Consider the following 22,109-nt stretch of genomic DNA (forward strand, 5'->3'; position numbering starts at 1 on the left):
GAGTAATATTCCATTGTATATAGGTGCCACATCTTCTTTATCCATCTAGGTTAGTTCTATGTCCTGGTTATTGTAAATAGTGCTGCAGTGAACACTGTGGTACATGTCTCTTTTTTGAATTATGCTTTTCTCAGGGTATATGCCCAGTAGTGGAATTGCTGGGTCATATGGTAGTTCTAGTTTTAGTTTTTTAAGGAACCTCCACACTGTTCTCCATAGTTGTATCAACGTACATTCCCACCAACAGTGCAGGAGGGTTCCCTTTTCACCACACCCTTTCCAGCATTTATTGTTTCTAGATTTTTTGATAATGGCCATTCTGACCGGTGTGAGGTATCACCTCACTGTAGTTTTGACTTGCATTTCTCTAATAATTAGTGATGTTGAGCATCTTTTTGTGTGCCTCTTGGCCATCTGTATGTCTTCTGGGACCTAATTAAACTTAAAAGCTTTTGCACAGCAAAGGAAACCATAAATAAGATGAAAAGACAACCCTCAGAATGGGAGAAAATATTTGCCAGTGAAACAATAGATAAAGGATCAATCTCCTAAATATACAAACAGCTCGTGCAGCTCAATATCAAAAAAAACAAACAATCCAATTAAAAAATGGGCGGAAGACGTAAATAGACATTTCACCAAAGACATAAGTAATTTTTTGATTGACTTGAATGCCAGCTTTATATTCAGAGTGGTCAAGTTCAAATAATTTTTGGGAGAACTGAGCACACATGCAACAAAATGTGAGGACATTAATCGAAATTTAAGGACTATAAACTTTCCAAATAACTCTAACATAAAATCAGTGAAAAAATTTAAGCAATATATAATAGTGACATAACTGTTGCTTCAGTCTTCTTGTAAATTAAATATAAATAACACCGATAAGTAAATTTTCTTATATGGGTTTAATAAAAAATGGTTCTTGAAAATTAAAAAAGAGAAAAATTAAGTACATAATTACATTGGAGTCAAAGTACATTTTATTGTTGTTGTTGTGATAACAGTTGCTAATTTTCAACAATACAGGACTTGTTGCCTAACTATAATTTTCTTTGTTCCAAATAGATTTTTCAAAGCAAAAATATGACATAAATTTTGCCCATAAGATGATTAGACAAAACTGGCATTGGGATGGAAAATCATGTGTTTCAAGACCCTTCACACCAAGAGATATTTAGGCATTATTACTTAGATTAATTGAGCTTTTATTAAAGCTAATTTTCTAGTATTCACACTTCAAAATACAGATGGAAATAAAATATATAGTTCTCAATTTGGCAGGAGTGTACTATACAATTTATAATAAAGTTGATTTATATTAATTGCTAGAAAATTTATGGGCAACAGATTTATTTTAATGGAGTCATTTATTGTCCTAATTTGTTTTATTGATATTAGGATCCGGACATCTTGCTGTTTTAAAAGGATACTCAAGCACAGGGAGATCAGCTCCGTGCTTTGTGACCACCTAGAGGGGTGGGATAGGGACGGGGGAAGGGAGAGGCAAGAGGGAGGGCATCTGGGGCTATATGTATATGTATAGCTGATTCACTTTGATATACAGCAGAAACTAACACAACACTGTAAAGGAATTATACTCCAATAAAGATGTTAAAAAAAAAAAAGTTAACAAACAGCAAATTAAAAATGGATGATTTTTTAATCCATTTACAATCAATTAAATAGTACATTTTGTTTTCTTTTCTTTTTTCTCCTTATGATTGTTGTTTTTCATTGTCGCCCCTATGTCCTTATGCTAATAAATAAAGTTGGTTTCTGCTAAATACAGTATTGAAAATCAAGAAGGAAATACACTATTCTCTTATTCTCCTTTAATTTGAAAATATGTGTATTGGCACCACTATATTGCTTTCAGTTAACGTTAATTTGTGTGTACTTTACATTTTTTTATCAGTCTTGCTAAGGGTTTCTCTTAGTTTCCTGTTGCTGCTGTAACAAATTAACACAATCTTAGTGACTTAAAACACCACAAATTTATTATTTTACAGTTCTGGAGATCACAGTTCAAAATAGGTCCAACTAAGCTACAGTTAAAATGTTTACAGGACCCCATTCCTTCTGCACATTCTGGGAATCCATTTTCTTGCCTTTCTCAGCTTCTAGAGGCTCTCCCCAATCCTCAGCTACTGGCCCCCTTCCATACTTACAGCCTGAAATGAAATCATTCTCACTTTGCTTCCACTGTCACATCTCCTTTTCTGACTCCGACACTTCTGCTTCCCTCGTCTACTCTTTTTCAAAATAAGGACCTTTGTGATTACACTGGCTCACCAGGGTAATTCAGGAAACGCTATGGAGATCCTAACTTAACTGCATCTGCAATGTCTCTTTGCCATGTAAGGGAACATATTCCCAGGTTCTGGGAAATAACACTTTTACAACTTGGGAGGGGGTATTATTCTACTACTACAGAGTTTATCAATTTTATTAAACTTTCAAAGATTAAAGCTTATGGCTTTGTTATTTTTCTCTATTTTATATCTTTGATCTTTGTTCTCATCATTCTACTTTTTATCCTTCTTCTTCCTCTGGGTTTTAAATTTTCCTTTTTCCTTTTTAGAATCTTGAGATGGAGGCTTAGCTTATTGATTTTTTAAACTTTCATATTTAAATGATAAAGTATATCCAAAGACTGTTTTGCCTCAATCATATAAGTTTTGATAAGGGAAATTTCTATTTCCATACTGTCAATAATATATTTTAAATTCCCATTGCATTTTTTTAAAGAAGTGTTAATTTAGACACGTACTGCTAATTCTCAAACACATAAGATTATCTCATTATTCTTCGCGAAAACATTTATTCATTTATGTATGTTCACAGAACATATGATCCTTTGTGACTTATTGAGACTTGTTTTATAGCCCCAAAGACTATGTATTTTAGCTGCCAGATGTAGTATTCTATAAATTTCTGTTAGGTAAGTTAGATAATAATATAGTTTAAAACTTTTATATCTAGAACAGATATAGCAGAGGAGAAAGGGTTGAGAGGTGGGCAAAATGGGTAAAAGGGATCGACTCTGTGGTGATGGATGATAACTACACTTTTGATGATGATCCCGTTGTGTATTGAATTACAGTGTTGCACACCGGAAACTTTTATAATGGTATACATCAATTTTACTTCAATAAAAAATAAAGCTTTTATAGCATTACTGATTTTTTTGTTTTTAATTATGAGAAAATCCTATTTGAAATAGCTGTGGTTCATTGTATATTTTTCTGTAGCTCCTGTTAATTCTGTCAATGTTTTAAATGTATGTTGCTTTGTGTTATTACTGGTTATTTTCTAAATTCAGCTTTTTAATCTTTCACTTTTCAAAGTGACTTAAATTATGCCCATTAGCCATTATTGTAAGTAAAATACCATGTATTGTTGTTTTGTCCTTTGTACTTTAGTTGTCACTCATTCTCCTTCTATTATGTGTTATGTATCCGCAGTGTAGTTTTTTCTTTAAAGAGTTAGTAACTATTTAATATATTTTATAAATATTATTTTATAGTTAAATTCACAATTTCCCTTTCCGGTGATCTTCATTTCTTCCTGCAGATACGTACATCAGTAAATTTGTGCTCATTTTTGTTTGTTTGTTTTGGTTTGGTTTGGTTTTCTTTGTCTTATCTGAAGCGCTATCAACAGTATTCCTTGCAGTCTGGTTCAGCTAGCAACAAATTCTGCCTGTTCTTGTTTATTTGAAAATTTCATTATTTAACCTTAATTTTGGGACAAAATTATTAGTAGATATAAAATTTGGGGGTTACACATTTTTCCTATAATTTCATTAAATATATGATTTTATTATCTCTGGCTTCACTTGTTTCTGATGATGTTAGCTCTCATTCTTCTTATTGTTGTGCCAGAATATAATGTATCTTTTTATTTTCTGGTTAAATATTATTTTCATTTATGATGTTTGACTATGATGTGACTTTCTTTGAATGTATTCTATTTGTGTCTTGCAGAATTTTTTAAAAATAAGTTTTTGTTTTTAGAAAAGATTTTAGATTTATAGAAAAATTGAAAGGGTAATACAGAGAGTTCCCATATACCCAGCCCCGAGTTACATTCTGCACCCATCCTGGATTCCCCTGACCTCTTAAATGATTTTTTAAAATTTGTTTATATTAATATTTACTATTTGAGCTGTAAAGCTCTATGGAATTTTACAAATGCTTAGTGTCATGTATCTGCAATGAAAGTATACAGCATTGTTTTGAAACTCTGAACATATTCCCTGTGTTTCATCATCATTTCTAGCCCTTCTTTAATCTACTGGCCATTACTGATTTACCATGCCTATAGGTTCTGTCATTTCCAGATGTCATATAAGTGGAATAATTCAGTATGTAGACTTTTGCTACTGGCTTCTTTCATTTTACCCTATACATTTAATATTCATCCATATCCTTTCATGGCATTTTAGTTCATTTATTTTTCTTCATTGAATAATATTGCACTGTTTGAATGTACCACATTTTGTTTATCCATTCATCTATTTCTCTCTTGATTGTCTTTGTCCCTTGTGAAATACCAGTTGACTGCATTTCTGTGCATCTCCTTCTGGGCTGTTTATATGGTTTAATTGATCTATGTGTCTATTCTTGAGCCAATATCATGCTCTCTTGATTACTGTAGCTTTATAGTAATTCTTGAAATCAGGAATTGTTAGCACTACAGCTATGCTGTTACTCTTCTATTATTGTTTTGGCAATTTTAGGTCTTTCTCCTTTCCACATTAACTTGATATTAGTGTGTCAATATCAAGAAAATAGCTCACTGTAATTTTGATTGGAATTGCATGGAATATATAGATACAGTTAAGAAGAATAAACATCTTAATAATATTGATTTTTCCAGTCAGTATACACAGAATAACTCTTGATTTATTTAATCTTTGGTTTCTTTTATCAGCATTTTATAGTTTTGCACATATAGTTCCTATACATATTTTGTTAGATTTATATTTAAGTACTTCATCTTTATGGTACAATATACATGGTATGTTTTTTTTTGTTTTTAATATTAACTAGAAATTTATTTTATTTATTTATTTTATTTATTTTTGGCTGTGGTGGGTTTTTGTTTCTGTGCGAGGGCTTTCTCTAGTTGCGGCAAGCGGGGGCCACTCTTCATCGCGGTGCGCGGGCCTCTCACTATCGCGGCCTCTCTTGTTGCAGGGCACAGGCTCCAGACGCGCAGGCTCAGTAGTTGTGGCTCACGGGCCCAGTTGCTCCGCGGCACGTGGGATCTTCCCAGACCAGGGCTCGAACCCGTGTCCCCTGCATTGGCAGGCAGATTCTCAACCACTGCACCACCAGGGAAGCCCAACATGGTATGATTTAATTTCAAATTTCATTGACTTATTAAATGTATGTGTGTTTATATTTATATGTACGGTATATATACAAAATACATATATATGTATGTATAGCATATACACAAGAATATATACTAAACCATGAATCCTGTGACCTTGTTATAGTCCTTTGTTATTTCCATAATTTTCCAAAATTGTATTTTTCTGCAGAGACAATCATGTCTTCTGCAAGTATAGACAGCTTTATTTAATCCTTTCCAAGCCAAATACTTTCTCTTTTTTTTTCTTTCTTGTTTTAATGTACTAGCTAAAAATCTCAGTAAAACGGAGAGTAGGAAGAGTAAAAGAGAATATCTTTCGTTTTTTCTGGATTTTAGTGAGAAAGTTTTCAACTTCTTAACATGATATATAAATATTTTTATTTCACGTAATGCTTGTGTCTGGTTTTGGTATTATGGTAATGCTGACCTCATAGAATGAGTTTCCTCAGCTTCTGTTTTCTGGAAGGGAATGTGGTAATTGGCACCATTTCTTTTGATTTGGTAAAATTCACCGGTGACTATCTGAACTGAAGGTTTCTTTTTTGGAAGGTTTTTGATTATTGATACAATTTTTTTTTAATAGATATGGGCCTGATCAGATGACCTGTCTCTCCTTGTGTAAGTTTTAAGCATTTGTGTCTGTGAAGAAATCATTCTGTTTCATCTAAATTATAGAGTTCTGCTTGTTGTTCTTTACTGCCTTTTTAACATTCATGAAACAGGTCAGGATGACGTCTCTTTAATTTCTGATATTGGTAATTATTTTTTCTTTTCTTTTCTTTTTCTGTTAACCTGGCTAGAGGTTTATCAGTTTTGCTGGTCTTTTCAAAGAAGTTTTTGGTTTGATTGATTTTCTCTACTAAAGTTTTCAGTTTCAATAACTTATGCTCACATATGTATTATTTCTTTTTACTTTCTGCTTACACTAATATTAAATTGTTCTTCATTCTCTAGTTTCCTGAGGTGGAGCTCAGATTACTGATTATAGATCTTTCTTCTTTCTGAATATATGCACTTAATTTTCCTCTCAGCACTGCTTTCTCTGTATCTACAATTTTTTTTAAATTTTTATTTCTATATAATTGCTTTTTAAAATTCCTCTTGAGACTCTTCTCTGTGATCCACATGAGCTTGAGAAAAATGTATATTTTATTGTTGTTGAGTGGAGTATTCTATAAATGCCAATTATATTAGTTTGATTGCTATTACTGTCCAGGTCAAGTCTATCCTTACTGATTCTGTACCTACTTGATCTATCAGTTTTTGCTTCACATATATTGAAAGCTTGATGTCAGATTCCACAACTTTAGGAGTTTTATGTCTTTTTGGAGAATTGATACTTTTATTAATATGTAATGTCCCACCTTTTCCTTGGTAGTTTTAATTAAAAAAATTTTTTTTTTAACATCTTTTTTTTTTTTTTAAACATCTTTATTGAAGTATAATTGCCTTACAATAGTGTGTTAGCTTCTGCTTTATAACAAAGTGAATCAGTTATACATATACAATATGTTCCCATTTCTCTTCCCTCTTGCATCTCCCTCCCTCCCACCCTCCCCATCCCACCCCTCTAGGTGGTCACAAAGCACCGAGCTGATCTCCCTGTGCTATGCGGCTGCTTCCCACCAGCTATCTATTTTACATTTGGTAGTGTCTATATGTCAATGACACTCTCTCACTTCGTCTCAGCTTACCCCCACTGGAATGGTTTTGACCCAGAAAGAATGTCACCAATAAACAGTCTCAGTGTGAAACAAGATAGAGAACAACCCCTCAGGGAGCTCACTGTAAGGCTGGAGGCAAGGCCCCTCCTACACTTTTCTTCACTCCCACATGGAGCAAAAGACTCAGTTATGTGTTTAGTCCAAATCTTGTAAAGCAGCACTGGCTGTAGGGGCTAACCCTGCCCTTTGTTTCCAGGTGTCCCAAGCTGATTCTTAAATCAGCCTTGTTGAAATTAATATGCCTACTCCAAAGTTTTTAGTTTAGTATTAACTTAATATGCCTTTCGTATTCCCTTTACATTTTTTGAATTATTGGAATTTATTTTTAGAATAGTTTTGAGCTTGCAGAAAACTTGAGCAGCATGTTCAGAGTTCCCATATACTCCCCCTCCCACTCCTTCCCTTGCCCTCATTATTAACATCTTGCCTTGGTGTGGTAAGCACGTTAAAATTGAACCTACATTGATACATTGTTATAAAATAAAGTCAGTTATTTTAAGGGCTCACATTCTTTGTGATCTACAGTTCTGTGGGTTTTGTCAAAGGCATGATGTTATGTACCCACCATTACCACCACATCATGTGGAATAGTTTTACTGCCCTAAAAATCCTGTCTGCTCTAGCTGTTCATCCTTCCCTCCTCCCCTCCCCAATCCCTGGCAGATTGTTCTTTTTTTCACTGTGAATATGATAAATTCCAGATTTTCTCCAAATATATTATGGCAGATTATACTCCAACACATGGAAGGGAAGTATTATCACAGTAGTTTTTTTTCAAATATAATCAGACTGGGTTTATGCCTCTCCTACAAAGATTGATAATAATAAAAGTATATTGTCTCTAACACTTGTTCACCTGAGTTTGGATTATATAAGAACTACTGAAATAGGCCACCAATCTTCCAACTCTTGTGCTAGAAAGAGCCTCTTTTTTTTTTTTTTTTTTTGTCTAAACCATACTAGCCTCTAATGAATTCAGCCAATTAAAGGAACTAAAGGTTTCTTTTCTCATTGTTCCTATGATCTATATACTCTGTGTGCCTACAAGATACCAGTATTAAGAGTTCATTCCTTGCATATTCTCTGTCCATCACCACTGCCCTATGCTATGAGGAAGTGCTTCTTCTCCACCCCTCACTTGGGTTACAGAAGGATTAGTCTGTATAACCACTTACTCTAGGCTAAGTGAGGTCTTTGAGTACCTCATAAGGCCTCTTTAGCCATAGTTCTTGATGCTCTGGACTTATTGGCATGTTCATAGGAGTTTTTGTGGAAATGTAGTTACCTGGAAGTGCTGAGGTGTTTGTTCGCTTGTTTGAAACTTGAGTAACGTAAACACCTTGTTCTTCTGCTTAATCCCCAAGGATTGACATGGGGATGGTTCAATTTCTCCTTTTAGTATATTCAGTAGACTAACGCAGCAATGTGCTGTGTTCTCCTTCAATAGTCCTTGTTGCTCCCATTTACTACCCACATGGTAAGAAAGCTGTCCTACATGTTTATCTCAAACTTACATGGAGAAATTTGAGAAGAGTCAATTAGTAGAACCATCCATAATGTCAACTACTCGTAAGGGTCTATAGAGGCAAACATAGATACATATATCCATGTCTGTCTGTCTATCTATCTATCTATCTATCTATATCTCCTCTGGAAATTTTTTTCCGTGATACATTAGTTGGTGGGAACGAATTTTTCATAGAATATGTAAAGGCCATTCTGTGTGTACATGTTTGTATATATTTCATAATTTTCCATGTATATGCAGATAGAAATCTACACACCAAAGTTCTACTTCATTTATGTAGTTATTAAGGTTATTTTTATAATGAAATGTTAAGATTTCAAAGAATTTTTATCTCCTAATTTTCTCCCAAATATTAATTGAATTACATAGGGGAACATGTAATCTAAATTCCTAAATAGTTATATCAATATTGATGCTGATTTTCAACGCTTTTTTCATCAAGTGTATATATTAATAAGATGTGTGAAATTTTTAAATTCTAGTAATAGCTTTAGGTATAGATTTTTTTTTTTGATTTCTATGTGTGTGGTGTGTTTTATTATATATTAGTCTCTTAAATCAAATAGAAAACAAAAAGTGGAGCTACAAACCAAAGTTACAACAGTATTAGCTTTTCTCATCGCCCGTCTATCTACTTTTGCCAGAGGTCTTTATTTCTTCATACGGCTTTGAGCTACTGTGCAGTGTCCTTGACTCCAACCTGAAGAACTCCCTGTGGCAGGCGGGTCTGGTGGTTAAGAACTCTCTCAACTCTTGATTAACTGGGAATGTCTTGATTTCTCCCTCATTTTCGAAGGAAAGTTTTGCTAGATATAAGATTCTTGGTTGACGGATTCTTTCCTTCAACACTTGAAGTACATTGAGCCATGCCATCTGGCCTCCGAGGCTCCTGATGAGAAATCTGCTCATGACCTTCCTGGCAAATCTTCTCTCAGCTTCATAGAACTTTCATAATGTACCTTATCGTGTCTTATGCAGCAGAACATTTTGTATAGTATCGTGAAGTCAGTTAAGTTGTAACATTATTTTGAGACCAGAATTTAAGGAAAAGGAAATGAATATTTCAAGTGTAGACATTATGAGGTCTTTAAAATTATTACAGATTTTCAAACTAGAAATAAAAAGGCCACTGGAAGTATCCTACAGATTTTAATTTATAACAAAGTGAATACCAATATCTAATAACACACGTAAAGAAAAATTTCTTTGGGATCCTTTTTCCTAAGTGTAAAGGGGCCTTGAACTCAAGAAGTGAGAAAACCCCTGTGGTTTACCCCCAGCTGTGATGCGTCCATTTCTTGCTCTGACCTCAGAGTGCACCACTGTGATGTACTTCACAGAGCCCTGTAAAAGGGGCAGCTGGGCCCAGGTTTTTGGTCCTTAGAGCCCAGGAAGCTGCTTTTGGTGACCTGACGGCCTTGGACCTACAGTTAGCTTGTTTTTTCCTTGTTTCTGCCATTTTGTTGATTTATTTTTCTCTTTTCTCTACTCTTTTTTATCTTTCTCATTTTTCTTTCTTCTTTGCCTTTTTCTCATTTTTCTCTCTTTATCATTTCTTTTAGTTTTAAATTTTTTCTTCTCAATTTTTTGGTGTTTCTTTTCCATTTCTTCTGCTTTCTTTTCTTCCTTTGTTCTTTTTCTCATTTGTATCTTAATTTTAGTTAGTATTGCTAGATTAGTACAGTTAGCATAGTCAGTACTGTTGGTATAGTTAGCATAGCTGGTGTAGTTAATACTTGATTAGCATAGTTAGTGTAGTTAGTGCTAGTTAGCACTGTTGGTACAGTTAGCGTAGTTAGCGCTGTTAGTAGAGACAGCACACTTAGCACTGTTAGTACAGTTAGCATTGTTAGTTAGCGTAGTTAGCGTTGCTAGGTAGTGCTGTCAGTCAGTGTAGTTAGCAGGTCACCATGATGCAGGGCCTCACAGCCAACCCTGCTGACAAGAAGGCTCATATTGATGGCTTTGAGATCCTCCGCACCATTGGTGAAGGCACCTTCGGTAAAGTGAAGTTGGCGCGGCACATTCTGACCGGGACACAGGTGGCTCTCAAGGTGATTAAGAAAAGGCGTCAGAGCGTCGCAAGTGTCCAGGCACTTTTCCGGGAAGTGTGCGGTATGAAGCTCCTGAATCACCCCAATATTGTAAAACTGCTGGGGGCGATTAACACAGAGGAGGCATTTATTCTGGTGATGGAGTACCTCAGTGGGGGGGACATGTACCACTATTTGAAGATCCATGGCCGTATGACAGAGGTGGAGGCCCGAGGCCCGTTCCAGCAGCTGCTCTCCGCCCTGCAGTACTGCCACCAGAGGGGCATCGTGCATCGGGACCTGAAGCCAGAGAACATCCTCTTTGATTCCAACATGAATATCAAACTTACAGACTTTGGCTTCAGCAACAAGTGTGATGACTCTGGACAAATGGACACAATCTGCGGCACACCCCCTTACTGTGCCCCGGAAATCTTCCTGGGGCAGAGCTACAGCGGCCCTGCGGTGGACGTGTGGAGCCTGGGAGTAGTGCTCTACACCATGGTAACTGGGTGCCATCCCTTTGTGGGAAAAGACTACCAGGAGCTGCGGAAGCAAGTCCTACAAGGGAAATACCACATCCCACCTTATCTGTCTTTGGAGATAAGGGATCTATTACAAAAAATGATTGCCCTCAACCCCAGTGACAGAGGCACCTTACCTGACCTCATGAGTCATGCTTGGTTAAACATGGGCCAGAAGGAGCCACTCCAGCCACCCTGTGAAGAGGACCTGAAGGTGACAACGGTGACGACTCCGGGCTTGACTTGCGACCAGATCCAGGATGCTGGAACAGGCAGTGTGAGCGCCAAGAAACCCCAGGTAGGGGCCTCCATCGTAACTGTGAGGCCCTTCTGTCGCGGGGACCTCAGCGGCAGTGAACTTGAGCCTTCTCAAAGCCCTGTGGTGTCCCCCCTGAAAAGCAGGTGGCTCTACCAGGGAGAAAACGTGCAGCTGCAGGAAGACCAGCAGGCGGGGCAGAAGACCGGTGAGTCTGCCTGTCCCCCACCCAGCCTGGAGGCGAGGACTGCCACCCCCAGCCCAGCCCCCCAGTGTGGCACTGGGACATCCCCCTCTACCAGCAGCAGGATTGGAGCCCCAGAGGGAACCAGCTGCCCCCCGGGTGTGTCCAACACTGGAGGGTCCTCCCACACTGGGCAGCCTGAGAGTGTGTCCTCATCCACTCCCTCTGGCCACAGCCAGAAAAAGCAAGGGGTGGCTAGGAGAATCTGGAACTTTGTTTTGAAACATCTTTGTTGCAAGCTGCCCAGCAAGAGGCGTCATAATAAAGTGAGCCCATGTGAACCCCATGCATGACCGAGGCAGGAAGGTCAGGCCGCCGCGCTCCCTGGGGCCCGGTCCAGTGGAAGATGAGGGTGTTCTCTGCGCGGCCTTCAGAAGCATCGTATCCAAGACCCTGGCCAGCTCAGAGGATGGTCCGGAGCAGCCCGGGCGACCGAAAGCGAGGCCACCGTGGCTGCAGGTCTGCCCCTCAACCCCCACCTGGGTGAAACTTCAGAGACTGGACTGTCATTCCTGGGTCACGTCTCCCCTCCCCCACTCTTCTGTCTTCCGTGTTGGTGGGGGAGGGGGATAGTTCTTGTTCCAAGGACTCCTTGGTTCTTCCAATTCTAGTTAATAAACTTGATGCTCGGGCTTCCCTGGTGGCGCAGTGGTTGAGAATCTGCCCGCCAATGCAGGGGACACGGGTTCGAGCCCTGGTCTGGGAAGATCCCATGTGCCGCGGAGCAGCTGGGCCCGTGAGCCACAATTACTGAGCCTGTGCATCTGGAGCCTGTGCTCCGCAACAAGAGAGGCCGCGACAGTGAGAGGCCCGCGCACCGCGATGAAGAGTGGCCCCCGCTTGCCGCAACTAGAGAAAGCCCTAGCACAGAAACTAAGACCCAACACAGCCATAAATAGATAAATAAATACTTTTAAAAAAAAACAAAAAAAACTTGATGCTCCAGAAAGATGTATCACACCCTGCTTTGCATCTGCTGTGATGTATAGTGCTCAAGGAGACACCTAGAAAGACAGAAGCTGAGAGATTGGAGTGTGGATGCACAAATAGAGTTACTGGGAATGGGAGAAGTACAATTAAAACTCAGTTACTGGGGCGCACACTTCCACTCCAGCACAACGCAGTGCTTTACATGTTTACATGGCCCCAAGGTATTATAGGACACATTCCCATTAGCTCTGTTGCTTCTGGGCCGTGCTCAGGAACTAGGTCAATACAGATGCTCCTGGGTGGGGATCCAGCGTCCACATTGCTCAGTTCCATCCTTTTCCATAAGCCCGAGCTCACCCCCAGCCTCCTCCCCACAAACAGGTGGAGGTCAGCTCATGACTCTCACAATCCTCAGGTTCTTCCAACCTGCTTTGATCCTTGGGGAAAACCAGCCAATTGTTGGCTTGTCTTTCCCAAAGTTATCATCCTCTTTATTTCTAATGTGGAACACCTACCTCTTTATTCAATTTCAGATTTTATAAAATACTGGAAAAGTCTTTGGCTTTAAGCTGCTTTTTTCTGCTTTCCTACAACAAATGTCCACTGAGAAAGAAAACAGAAAACCATTATCTAATTGAAATTGTAGGAGCAAATATATGTAGAAAAAATATATATACCTTAATACTGTCCCATTTGTATACGTATTTCTGATCAGTGCCATTTGTATAGCTTCACTATTAATTGTCAATTCCTTTGGGGTAACCTGGAGTCCCTACTGACATGCAAACATTCTCTGAGAAAACAGCACTGCTATTACCACTTAACTATGCTTTAAGGTAAATTAATTTGTCAGCTTTGTTGGTATGACCACTGACAGTCACTAGACTGCAGCTCGTTAAGATTGGTTATAAAATGTGTTTTGCTGGAGGGCGGGGGAGAGGAAGTTTCTGAGCCCAGTTGATATTCTCAGACTAATTCACAGTGTGGTCTTGGGGGCTGTTCCTGTCTCTGGAATAGAAGCGGCCAGAGAGTGAAGAATTACAAGAACATTTACTTCCTTCATTTCCTCTTTAGTTCTAAATATATCTCAATGTCCAAAAATAAAAGGCTATGTAATATATTTCCAGTTTTTCTTTATGAATAGGATCAGTAAATAATTAATAAAAGCAAATTAAAAGTGAACTTGTCACAAAGGGAACAATCCTTTGTCTGACATTAGTGAACAGCCTGGTTTTTAATATAAAATATTTTATAAAAGAAAATTATGCTGAGTTGCACTCAGGGTAATTAACTTTTCAGATGCAATAGCTTTAAACTATTTATGTTGCTTGAGAATAATTACTTGTAAGCAATTTGTTTCAATTTTATAAACTAGGGCCAGTTATTATAGGTATTACAGAAGCAGTAATTGCTATTCAGCAGGGTGACGCTTTGCTCTGTCCTCTCAGCGACTCCTGGTTGGAGATACGGGGGCACAGGACGGTAGGGAATTTGTAGCTGCTTTGCTTTTAACATCATTGTGTTAAGGCTGCAAGAGACTAGCTTATAAACTATGAGAGTCAGGCAAAGAGTTTGAACCTACACTATAAAATCCTGTAGTTCTACCCTCTTTACAATATCTGGCAAATCATTCATTTCACTAGGTTTATAGAGAGCCATTTAGGAAAATGAAATGGGTATCCTATGGGTAAAGATCTAATGTCTAGTGCAACCTAGGGCATTATAGTGCTACCTTCCAGCTCTTCTCTCCCAGTGTCTTATACTGGAGTTAGTGATGTGCACATATCTATTCATAGTTCCTCATTCCAATGAACTGTAAGGTCTTGAAATTGAAGGCATGACTTAGCAAAACTTTTTTCAAGGAGCAGGCACACAGAATATGAGTGCTGATTACATTTCATAATTAAATTCATTTTTTTTCTAATATAAACATTGAATTTCTCCTTAGCTTTCATACTAAGAAGACCTTGCAACTCACAAGATTTGACAAATAACTCACCTCTTTGATTACATGTTTATTTGCATATTACTTTTTACCTGATATGAGAAAGAACACAGCTAAATACAGTTGTACTGGGAGTTTTGTACACGTGTGGAGGGATGAGAGAGAAAGGGTGTCGCTAACAATGGATTCTGACAGCAAGAGGGAGGCAGGAGGTCCTTAAGGACAATCCCTATGATTAGTTAGTGGTGGAGCTGAGGGGGGTCTGTATTCCAGTGATGTTTGTTTTGGTTCTGTTTTTATCCTCATAATTGTGTATCTGAGCAGCAACCCCCTGATTGGTTTTGTATTGGTTATTAATTATTTACTAATTATTAATTATTAATACAACCTCTGTATATATTTTGTAAAATTTATCTATATTTTATAAAACATATTTTATGTTATTTATTAGATAAAACTTTTTGTAATCTTGTAAAAAACATTAGCAAGGGTTAAAATGATCATCCAATTTTTTTTCTCTATAGTAAATATAACAGGGACTTTTGGAAGAAAGAACCATTTTAATGTGTGTAATCTTCCTAAACTGTATATGTGGGAATCCATATGAAAATGCCAGGCTGGCCAAACCTACTAGATACATAAATACATACTCGTTAAAATGTTGAATGATGGTTCAAAATCATGGCTCAGTTTGGAACCATGACTAGAAAGAGCTAGGAGAATGGCAGTTAGATAAATACTTAGTATTTCTAAAGGGATGTGGGACACAGTACCTCTTAAACATGGCATGCCCAAGAGTCACATGAAAAGGAATTGTAGTAAAGGGGTTTTGACTTTTCAATTCTCATTCAAGATTATAAACCAACTCTGGAATCATATGTGAACCATACCTAATCCTTGCTTGTTGCTCAACCTCTTGTGTCTAACTCTGAGAAGCAGATTTCAGAGGGACAAAGGGAAAGAAGTTTGCAACACTAGGCCTATGAATTAAGCCCTGCTTAGTTCTCCTCTTTGATTTTACTGTGTACTGATATAGTATACGTCAAAGCATTTTATATAATCTGCACACCAAAGAATTCACACTGAAATGTGGTTATGGCACTAAAACTATCTTGCCAAAAGCCATTCTCCACAGAAGAGGAGTGAATGTGTGTTCCCAAACTTAACTTAAAGTGATAACTTGATAAAATCCTTTGAATATCGGATGTGACTGGTGTGTAAACTAGATAGTGTCCTATTCAAAGATGCTTCAGGGTGTTTCCTGAAATAGATGTACTTATTTGGATTGGCTATATTTTCTGTCACTCCCTGTCTGAATTACAGGAAGCGCCTCATCATTAGGTGACCTGATTTGACCCCAGTTCCTCTCCCACAACTTCTCTATATGGTAGCCAGAATTGTCATTAACAAACAGAAGTTCAGTCTTTCTAAATTAGCTCCCATTTCACTCTGAATATAAACCAAACTCTTCAAAATGACTTAAAAGCCCCACATGATTACCCCTCCCTTAGTTCTCAGACATCTCACATCACTGAGATGCAGCGGGAGCTCCGGTTCACCTTCTGCTTCTCCGGTGACACTAGCTTCATAGCTTTCTCCAAACATACCAGACAAGTTCCACATTTAGGATTTTGCTCTGACTCTGAATGGGTCAATTTTCCCCAAATAGCTTCATGGGTGAAGTCCCTCACTTCTTCAAATTTTTGGCTCAACTATCACCAAAAGGAGGTCTACCCATACCAGCCTAAGTAAAAGTAGAATCCACCCCCAGGCCCCGCCTACAATTGAAAACCCTTTCCTTGTTCTTTCATTCCATAAGGCTCATGGCCTTTTAATGTAAAATATCATTTATGTGTCCATGTTTATCATTATCTGCTGCCCCATCGCTTCTAGAATATAAGCTCCACAAAGGCAGGCATCGTTGTTTGATTCACTAAAGTATCTTTGGAAAGTGAAATAAAACCTGGCTCATTGTGGGCCATCAATACATTTTTTTTTTTTAAGTTGAATTAAATGAAAAGGAGACAGGAACAAATCATGTTTTGGCCTACATGTAAATGATAGCATTAAATTGTCAATTGTCCTTGGAAACAATTGGAGAAAAGTTAGAAAATCTTTTTTTTCCCCCCTTTAAAAATCAGCAAATTGTATAGAATTGAGAATTTACCTTGGAGCAATTTAGAATCCATGTGTTGTTTGAATTTTGACTAAGCAATGTCTTTAAGTTCACCAAATTAATCAAGCAAACAAACCTGAGTCTAAATGCAGACTTCCTTACGAAGTACATATTAAATGATCTTACAAGTATAGGAGGGAACTGCTCCCAGGAGTGGGGTTGACCGGTGTCAGAAGCTAATAAAGGTTTGAATATTAAAATAAATAGAATTAAATTAAATTAAGCCTTAATGATCATGAACAATGAAGTAAGTTTCCAATGCTATATATCAGAAAGACCTTCCTAAGAAAAAATGTCATTTGATTAGTTTCAATAAGCTTTATTATGCTCAACAAATCAAGGGATGATCTACTTAATTTTTCATATTAAAAGTTTGTAATTTTCATCTAGTTTAATGTTCACAGGCTTTCAGAATTTTTGTTCACTTGATATTTTTTAATTAAATCCTTAGGTTGTGAAGTTTTTCCCTTAAAGTAAAATCTTCCTTGCATTTTACAAATAAAAGTTACCTGTTGCAATATTCAAATAACATATATTATGCCTCTGCTCCATCAGCATATTGACAGATTTGCTGCTGAGACATAATGGGTTGTTCTCTTGGTTAAGTCTTAAACTATACTGAGTATTACCTATGAAAAACTGCGAGTAGTGATTTGATAGAATGTCCTCACCTTCTTTTTCCTGTCCTTTATGTTTCATTATGAGGAATTGAAATATAACCCTAAGCAAGACCCCGTTGCAAAATCATTCCTTTCCCTTTTGAGTAATGATTTTCTGGTAGTGAAAATGTGAAATAATGAAAAGGTTAGAATATGCTTTAATTCATTCTTGCAAAGGTTATGATGACATCATTATTTGGGTCAAAATCAAATCATTGCTTCCATTCTTCATATGTTAGACAGATTAGTGTCAGATAAATACAGCATAGTATTTGTGTCAACACTTAAGGATAATATGTTATTGTAAACCTTTATTAATCTTAATGACTTTCAAATGTACCTCGTGCTTGAATATTTATTTCTTTAAATGTCAACTCACCTTTTAAGCTATTGCTCATGTAAAACAAAAAGCAATCTACCTAGACTCAGGAAATGTTTCTCATGCGGCTGTTTAAACATAGCAACCAGGATGTAAAGAGTTTGAAAATCAATTACATGCTTTCAGAATCTAATCAGCAACACTTGATTGGAAGTATCAACCCACAAGTACAGAAAAAGGAAATCGCTTCAATAAACGTCACTGATATTTCCTAGCATTTTGTACTTCGGTACCAACAGGAAGCTAAGAAATGTTGCTAGGATGTTAGCGTCAAATGTTTCAGCCTTCATGACCATTCATTTTAAATATATTTAATTCATTCAAACAAGTAAGGATTAGCATCATAGTAAACTGTCACCAGTCTATGAATAAGCAAGTACACCTATGTCTCTTACCCCCCTGGGACAATTACACCCTCTACATGGGTCTGTATTATTATCTCTGAAACTTTCCAGTTGCATTACTGTCACCCATGTGCTTGAAAATCCAGGTTTACTGTCAAACCATAATAATACAAAGAGACTCAATCTTTGAACTGTAAAATATATTAAATCTAATAATAGGCATGAAGAAAAAAATCCACACCACATGTCAATTAAAACTTCCTAATTTGAACATATGTATGGTACATTTCTATTAAATTTTTGTTTGTTTTCTCAAAGGATTATTATGTTCTGTGTACTTAAATCTAAAATGTTGCTATCTCACAGTCTTAATAAATAATACTCTATGGCTCCTTATTCACTTTAAATGATTTTTAAATTTTAAAACAGATTAAATGTTTAATTTTATTTTTATTACTATTTTTTATCCTGGAGGGACACTTGAGAAACTGGTCAAGTCTCAGAAAATCTCTATGTTAAAAAAAAAATCTCTATAGAACACTATACCTAAGAATGATTAGTAATTGTAGATATCATAGCCTGCAAATAATTTTCAATGATCTTTTAATTAGACAACATTTTCCTCTAGGTCTGTTTATTTTGGCCAATGCATAAATTCTAGTTTTATATTTAGTTTTCTCTTGTCTTCCCACAAAGAACACCGACTCTAATGAAAATTATTAATGTAGGAATAGGAAATTGCAGCTTCTTCCTCCCTTTTTTCGTTAAAAAAGTTCTGCTCGATACTGTTTCTTTATCTAACTAGGCCTAAATATAACAAATCACTACTATACAATATTCTAGTGAGGTATGTTTTCTGGCATATAACGTGTAAAATATTAGGGCTTTTTGGCTTGATGTAGTTCAGTGATTTAAGTTGAATAAAGAAAAGGTGGATATATTTTCTGGAAAAATAAATATATAAAAAGCAGATACTAGAGGGGAGTTAACACCTAGAAACAGAGAAGACCACAGGGTAAAAGGTGAGTTTCTCGTTTGTTTTGCTTTTAGCCTGAGACTACTCCAGAGTTACATCTGACAGGGAGGCTAAAGCTTCAGTAGAAATCAGCCTCATTCTTGTGGAGAACTAGGAGACACAGTTCAGGGCAGTCATAGCTTCTGGAATCTGAAGGTGAAAATGGCAGAAAGTACAGAGTTAGGGAGGAGAAGCCCCAAACTCTGTGTATCAATTTTACCCAAACATCTGACTGACCCCTGAACCAGACAAGCATGGGACTGACTTCAAAAAAGCCAGCTACAGCTCAAAGAATAGAACGTAAATTTAGCTGCCTCCCATTTCAAAGCAACCATTCAAAGCAAATGGATTTCAAAGCAACCATTTTAACTACTCATCACAATATTCTTCTTCTTCTCTCAAAGTCAAATTTTGAGGCTGAGAAGATTCGGAGAAAGGAACCCTTCTTAATCATATACTTGTATTTAAAGGAAGGGGGAAAAAACTGCACAATTTTGTTGCTCAGATCTTCCAGTTGGCTTACAATAAGTCTTAAGACTTATTGATATTCACTCTATCTCTGATTCCCAAACAGCAGTAGGAGGATTTCAAGATTTCATTTTGCAGCATGATTTTTGTATTTAGTTTCTGTAAACTCCAAAAATCTTATGCTTGAAGAAAAAATATTTTCTCCAGGGTCTGGTGGAGACTTGTGCCACTGGATAATGTCATGACAAATGACTGTTAAGTGGACTAGTTTCTGTAACCCTTTTTCATCTTCAAAGCACTCAGCAAAATCTGCTTTATTTTAGTGTTATTAAAGGACTTCAGAAAACATTTCAGAAGAGCTGAAAATAACACCTGTCAAGCTGAATTGGGGGATGGGGATATCTGGATAGATTCTCTAGAGAGATGATCCTGAAGAAGTTGTCTGTGCTGGAGCCCTGGAATCCTCAGAGTTCACAGAGGTGACTCACCAGTCCTTCCTAGTGAAAGCTAACAGTTTATGCCTGACAGAGAACACTGTAGTAGCCTCTCTCACAAGGGCAACAGGTGACCACCTTTCCTCAAGAGATTCATTTCTTCTCCCGTGGGTCACAGGCTGGGAATTAACATTAAATTGCAACCTAATCCAACTGGAATGTGTTGATAAGAAAGAGCATATACACTTATAGAGGAGATATAAGAATTAGCTTATATTAGCAGGAGTTGAAGGAATGACCCAGGGATTGCACTTTGGGGGTACTTGCTGAGTAGGCCAGAATATAAGACTGCATAAGCAAGAATTCTCAGGACATGAGGATTTAACACTCAGGCAAGGGCCCCAGAAAATAGAGATATCTCCACACTCTAGAAGAATGAAGAAAGAAATGTCCCATGTTGAGCAACAGACATAGCTGAGTTGCCATGACAGAATAAAGAGGCTACAGGAGGAGAGAAAGCTGGATAGAATAAATTACGTGAGTCCAGAAAACCTACCAGAGTAGAGGTTTTCAGGAGGAGCCAGAATACATACCACTCGCCAGGGCCATCCAAACTGCATTGATGAGCGGCATCGGCAACACAACAGGTTAAGTGGTAGCGCTCTTCCGTAAGGCTGAGTTGATGACAAGGGAGGCAGTAACAAACTTGGAATTGTTCATCTATGGATCTCAAAATAACAGGAGTGACCTCCAATGTCAGAAAAGCAGCTAAGGTTCATGTGACCTAAAGGTGGTGGTAAAGATAGTGAGCATAGTGTTCCAAAGGGCAAAAGAGACAGGCAGCCAGCTTGGGTGCTGTTAACGTCTACAGCAAGAAAATGGCACGCATGGCGGAGCAGAAAGAGAACAGTAGTCACTCCGGTAAAAAGTCATAATTCTCTCCTCAGTTTCTGGAACTGTGTCTATTTGAAGATCCATAGCTCATTTATTGGTGAAGAGCCAGATAGCTAGAACAAAGGGTTTTTTGCAACAATGCAGTCAGTACATAGGACAAGGATTTCTTCAGTTCTTCCGCAAAGAGACATATGGCCTTTTCCTTAGGTGACAGTAAATTAAGGAGAGAGCTACAGTTTGATTCTGAAGGCTGTCTGCTGGCAGAATTCCCTTAAGAGGCTAATTAGCTATGGCCCACCCATATTATAGAGGGTAATCTGTTTTACTCAAAGTTTACCGATTTAAATGTTAATCTCATCTAAAAAATACCCTCACAGAAACACCTAGAATAATATTTGACCAAATATCTGGTTGCCATGGCCTAACTAAATTGATACAGAAAAGTAACTATTCCTTTATGTAATATTTTTTCTGTCTTCATTTTCTCCTTCCTCTTCTCTCTGTTCTCTTCTTTCTCCTTCTCCTTCTTCTTAATATCTTTATGCCTTTGTTTGTGTAGAAAGGAGATTAAGAGGTAATAACCAAGAAAGATACATGCAAACACTAATCAACTGCATTCTTATGGTAACCTATAAAGATCAAACTGTGAGAAATCATGATTATTATAAAATAGTGTTATTAATCATGACACAGAGGTTTTGTGTGAAATGAATATTTTGATTTTATATTTTTCACCTGCTGATTCTTAATTTCCCAATTAACTTACAAAGTTTTTCAGTTTTTGACGGCAACAATGATTTTTTTAAAAAAAGTGTTAACCATAGTTTTCCTGACAGCAATATGCAAGAAAAATGCTATGTTTGATAAGTCTGAAACTTACTTAAAAGATTGCAATCTTTACTTCTGTGTTCTCTGTTAAATGTCAGCTATGTTTGGCCATTTACTTAGAGCTAAAATGAGTAGTCAGTTAACCTGATAAGATATAATTCACAGTGCATTTTTCAAGATGATCTGAGGGAGAGTCAGGTGAGGTCCGCAAAGCAAGTTGTACATTCCATCCTGTTGTTTCATATACTGAGAACTGTTGTTTCGTGAAGAAAAATTCAATCTACGCTTTTTATTATTTATTTTTCTGTTATGTAAAGACATGCAATAATATTTAGAAAGGGCT

General features: G+C 37.2%; 1 long non-coding RNA gene across 10 annotated transcripts in view; it reads left to right on the plus strand.

Annotated features, from left to right (window-relative positions):
* The window catches only part of LOC309621566, a 204,555-nt gene that overhangs the window by 106,914 nt on the left and 75,532 nt on the right, over positions 1–22,109 (plus strand). For 8 of the 10 annotated variants that reach the window (XR_014240094.1, XR_014240097.1, XR_014240098.1 and 5 more), the window contains one exon: positions 5,205–5,359. This is a non-coding gene — a long non-coding RNA (uncharacterized lncRNA). Of the gene's footprint in view, positions 1–5,204; positions 5,360–5,968; positions 6,004–22,109 lie in introns of all 10 variants that reach the window. The other 2 variants (XR_014240095.1, XR_014240096.1) reach the window with 1 other exon arrangement.

The sequence above is a fragment of the Balaenoptera borealis genome (assembly GCF_965194805.1).
Source record: "Balaenoptera borealis genome assembly, contig: HAP1_SCAFFOLD_701, whole genome shotgun sequence".
Classification (NCBI taxonomy): domain Eukaryota; kingdom Metazoa; phylum Chordata; class Mammalia; order Artiodactyla; family Balaenopteridae; genus Balaenoptera; species Balaenoptera borealis.